Source organism: Pollicipes pollicipes, unplaced genomic scaffold (genome assembly GCF_011947565.3).
Source record: "Pollicipes pollicipes isolate AB1234 unplaced genomic scaffold, Ppol_2.1 Scaffold_4881;HRSCAF=5763_pilon_pilon_pilon, whole genome shotgun sequence".
In the NCBI taxonomy this organism is placed as follows: Eukaryota; Metazoa; Arthropoda; class Thecostraca; order Pollicipedomorpha; family Pollicipedidae; genus Pollicipes; species Pollicipes pollicipes.
The window spans coordinates 55,294,648-55,300,307 of NW_023596576.1; positions in this window are offsets into that span (position 1 = coordinate 55,294,648).

Here is a 5,660-nt window from a genome sequence, read left to right on the forward strand (position 1 = left end):
TTTCTGACGTCAGTAGATTTACATTGCGCGCATGAGCGTTTCGGTTGCATGCACACTATTGCAAGTTGCGGTGGTGAAAGAGGCCTTCGGCGACACGTCGATTGCTGATGGCGCTACAAGGCCGTGACATTGCTTACTATTTTATATCATACCTTATCTTGTTACGCTGCTGGCGACAACCTTGCCAGCAGAAATTTGATCGACGACAAAAATGCACTTTCACCACGTCGGATAATCAGGATGATGGCGAACGATGGTGAGCGATGTATGGTGCGCGTAAGCTTCCACCCATGAAAGCTCCCACGCATTATGCGTTGCCTGGATTTGATCGGTATTGATATACTAGGCCGGCCAAGTGCAGCCAAAAGGTCGCAAACGGCACAATCGCTTTGGACATCCCCATCCCGTCACGCCTGACAGAAAGCTTTCCTGGAGTCGACTCTAGATGACTAAGAAAACGCACCCTGATACGTCACGTGGAGCTGACATAACAAATTCAGAATTTTCCAGTACTCCACCTCTAACGGTTGTCGCTTAGTTGCGAAAAAAAACAGTGGGAGCTGTCAATACTCACCCCTTCTATTACATGTAAGTGGCTTCATTTCTTGGCATTGCGCCCATGACTTTTTATGGCATCGCTGAAGCCCACTTCGGGTCCAGCGAGCGCATTTTCCGTCGACATCAATCTTCTCAGCAGACCTTAACAGGAGCACGAAAGGGGAAACAGAACGTGCCATCAAACAGCAGAGGTTTAGCAATTGCAAGCAATGGTGAGCCCGAAGGCGTGACACCACGCTCTAATAGGACCGCGCCGAGCGGCAGCCAACTCTGACACTTCTCGCTGTCGCACCTAGCGCGAGTACTCAACGCACATGGCGGCACGCGCACGCCTTCCCATGTTTCTAGAACAGGAGCGTCAAAGGCGTGGGATAATATAAACTAAAATAATGAGATTATTATGAAAAATTGCAGTCTGTAACAAGAAACAATCAGATTCAGAATGGCATCGATTATTCGCGATGTTTCGTGTCCTAGTTAGGATTGTAGAAGCCAACCTGTCCCAAATGGTTGGCGAACAAACTTTGTTGGTTGTTGTCAGGTTGTCGGTTCCGTCTTGCCAGTGGCCGCATAGCTTTCCGGGTCGCATGGCCATAACAGTAGCCGTCCCCGTCGTCTGCTGCCTGGGCCGGTGCCGGCGGCCGTAGGCAGCTCAGGTCACGCAGGCTCTGCCGTTTACCTGTCTCCCCTGGTGACCGATATGGGTGGCGTGCTGCTGCGCCACCAGCCAGCCGAAGTCGATGGCGGCCGCCGCCAGTGGAGGAGGGTCGCCTCGCTGACCCCAGTCGGCCGACGGCGGCCTCCCAGGGCGCGGGACCCCGCCTCTTGCCGCGCCGCCATGAGACTGCTGGCGTACTGGGCAGGTGAGTGCACAGAGTCAGTCCGGTGCGTGGGTGCCATTTTTAGTGTCGAGGCTGACGTTTGGAAATTTTACCACATGCAAAACGTCGGCAGTTGTTGTCGATACTTGTCTGCACCAGGTCCATATATCAGCAGCCTAGGGCCGCAGCGACACGAGACCTAACACCGTTTGACGACGAGGCCGGACAGCTGCACTCGCAAGAGCGTAGGTAACATGTGCAGCCGGTCACGCGGTCTGGTGCACGCAAGTGGAAACCACGCATGTGCCAGGCTAGAATTTTTTCATTCCACCCTACGGACATTTTTTTACTTGCTTGAGAGGTGTAAAAGCGGCGCTCTCAGATCCCATTCAGACGGCGGTTGAATAACGACCTTCTACCCCACCCCAAAAATCTCAAAAAGTTAGCGAGCTAGAGTAGACATGGAAGTGCCTTGCAGCGTCGTCTGATGTGCCGTTGTTGTTTAAATGGTATGACCTGACATGACTATACAGAAGTAACCAGGCTTACTATCTTTACTTGACGCAAGCCTAAATCATCATTCCTTGCAGAACTGGAACTAATTATATGCCAGAGCTCAACATGCCTCTCGTTGATTTGAGCGCCCAGAGTGCCCACGGTGGTCCACTGAGACCCCTTAACCGTAACATAGGACAAAGGGTGGCCAATGGGGCATTTTTAACCGGCAGAGGAATGGCTGTTCTCGTTCAGGACATTTTTCTTCGCGCTGCGTGCAACAACATCAACCCTTCGGACCGAAGGCAGACCCGGGGGAGGGACGCAAAGGTCATCATACCCCCCCCCCATGTCCTGGAACTTTGAGTTGCCCCCATCCCACCTCCCAAACGGCCGGGCATATGCATGTGCATGCTACGTCTAACAACATATTAGGTATCTGCCGAGCTAAACATTAGGCTGGTACAAGAAATAAAAATCCTTGAAAACTTCCTAAGCCCCAACATCAGGGTAATAACCGAGAGGAATATTCAGCTTGGAATACCTTCAATTTGGCAAGAAAGAGAACATCTAAAAAGGCGAAATCCTACCACCGTTAAAAAAGTATACATTGTTAAAGCGTTCCTGCCACCAAAGTGATCCATTTGTTCATGGCACTGCTGAAACCATCTCCTCGACTTATAAAGAAAATTGAAGCGATCCTGTCAGCTTCGTATGGAGTAACAAGGGCGATAAAATCCAGCGTGTAAGGTTAGTGCAAAATTACGGAACGATGGGTTGAAGATGATTGATATCAACGCCGGCTTTAGCAGCATTAAATTAGGCCGGCTCAAACGTCTGGTCATTTCAAAAGCCAATTGGACGCGAATAGCTAATTAGCTGCTACCCAATGTAGCTCATTTGGTAATTATAGGAAGGAAAAATGGTAAGATGCTAGAAATAAAATATCAAACCCATTTTATAGTAGTCTTCTCACTGCTTTTATAAGATTTATCAACGGTTATAACCAAGTTCCGAATAATTACGTAGGTTGCCGAGTGTATTTGTGGGAAACGTTATGCACGTCCACAAGACAGCAGTAATAGCCTTATTTCTCGGAGAAAAACCATGAGAATGAAGATAAAGATGTGATAATATTTCGGCAACGTGCCTTTATAAAAACGAACAGCGCTATTGGTTTCGATAAAAGTATGCTGCGGAAATATCAACGCACCCATACCTCCATTCTCCTGGCTTTCTCCGAGGAATAGGGCTATTACTGCTGTCTGAAGCAAGTCATGAGCAAATAGGTTCGAAAACCATGTGATCCTTTAATCATATCAAATTTTCAAAGACGATGATAAAAAAGATTGGATAGGAGAGGATTACGTTGCATTGGTGGTCCGCTGAACCCTTTCACTTGTCGGTTGTATTCAAACGAGGATATTTCATATCGTCATCGAATATACATGACATTTCTTAGTTATAGATTGTTGGTGTAAAGAGTCTCGTTGAGACTGGGCAGTTTTATAAACAGAATTTAGTCAGGCAATCCAAACTCTCCTTTTGATATCAAAATCTTACTAAGTAAAGATAAGTTTTGTAGGCACACGTAAAACGTATTTATTGCATTACTAGCACAAAGACACGCAGCAGGTGATCAGAAGATCAAAGAGAAATGGGGAAACGACATTGACGATCACACTGTCAGAAGGTTAAGAGAACTTATAAATGTCACAGCCTCATCTGACTTGTTCTACCTACATTTTAGAACCTTAGCACGAACATCCCAACAAGTAGCTAACTAGGATGCTGCAAATAACACAGGCAAATGGGTGTTTGTTCTGCGGAGGTGATGTAGAAACTCTCACTCACCTCCTCTGGTATTATCCGAAAGTGCAGATATTCGCTAAAAAAGTCCTTTTACGCCTAAAACAAAAGTTTAGCAAGCTATGGGGTGTATCTATTACAAACTGCTTTTTTCTTGAACGATCTACCAAGCATCGACACCCTCTCAATAACTGTTGGAAAATATACGATCCACTGAGCACGGTTAAAGAAAGTAGCGCCTGCTCTATCAATGACGATGAACATACTGAAAAAGAAGTTCACAAAGGCTGTCATGGGTCTGAGGCCATCACTGATTTACACAAGCTTGATTAAAAGTGGGGATAACTTGGCACAATCATTGATGATACAATCAAAAGCAAGTGGCGCAACATAGCGATTTTGAGTGGCTGCTGGTCTTTGAGGTGCGCTTACACCAATTATGCACGCATGCCGCATGCACGCACGCACTCAAGCACGCACATAAGCACGTACGCACACACACACACACACGCATGCACTCACACATCCACGCATGCACACATGCACGCACACACACACACACACACACACACACACACACACACACACACACACACACACACACACACACACACACACACACACACACACACACACACACACACACACACACACACACACACACACACACACGCACACATAGTTGAGACAGGTTGAATTAAGTCTGGTTGAACCCCGACATGATTGTTTGGGAATGTTAGTTGTGACTGCGTGACTAAACAACTGTACAGATTTTTTTCTGTAAATATATTTGTGGGAGACGGAGCACGCTATGCGCAGTCATTGTGCTCAATTTGTGCATTAACTGTTTTTACGCCCATGTTTTGTTTTGATATCGGTGTGTGTGTGTGTGTGTGTGTGTGTGTGTGTGTGTGTGTGTGTGTGTGTGTGTATGTGTGTGTGTGTGTGTGTGTGTGTGTGTGTGTGTGTGTGTGTGTGTGTGTGTGTGTGTGTGTGTGTGTGTGTGTGTGTGTGTGTGTGTGTGTGTGTGTGTGTGTGTGTGTGTGTGTGTGTGTGTGTGTGTGTCTGTGTCTGCGTGCGCGAAAATAACTAGCCCTTTAGTCGGAACAGCCGAAAAACAGTATGTGCATGTGGCCTCATGTTTCCATCAACTAATTATGCGGGTTTCTAGTTTTGGTACCACAGTACCAAAACTAGAAGCCTGCACTGCAGCGCGCCCACAGGGGACAGGGGATAACCCCGAAGCCTTGCGTTGCAGTCTCCGTGCGCTGTGCGGCGTCAGCTCTGTGGGCAACATTATGCGACGGGCAACTAACGGGCGAAAATGATGACATTTCTAAAGCAAACACCTCATATTGCTTCAGGCCATCAATTCTTACGTTCAGAAGGCAGTCTGAGAGTACCTTTAAGATGCATTACTTACGTATAGAGTAGGACGGATTAGCATCTCCAGCATCGATAGCTGGTGCTGGAACGCGGTGATGGAACCGAACAAGTAAAGGTAGAATCTCTGTTTCCGTGCTGCTGAGGCTGTTCCGCTCATGAGCGCTCTGCCACCGTACTGACCACACCCTGTCTGCCCCGCAGTCGCGCTGGTGGGCCGGGCAGTCGCCACCGAGTTCTACCCGCGGGACGCCTGCGATGGCGTGGTGCTCTGCGACGCCCTCGACCCGGGCTTCAACGTCTCGGGAGTCTACGCCCTCCAGAGCTCGGGTCAAGTGTTCAACGTGAGTGCCAGTGCTCCAAACCTGGGTCAAACGGCGATGCAGTCCGACGCACCGGCTATATGTCAGTGTTCTTTTGAGTCGTGGCTTGCTGATGGTCCGGTGGCGCCCGACAGTGACCTGCTGACAGGGATGGTCGTCATCATTCTCCATCCCTCTCAGGCCGTGTGAAGACAGCTCTTCATTGTATTTCGATGCTTCTTGTGAATATTCTGGAGAACATTGTTGGGCTGCGGTGACCTATAACGCGCGA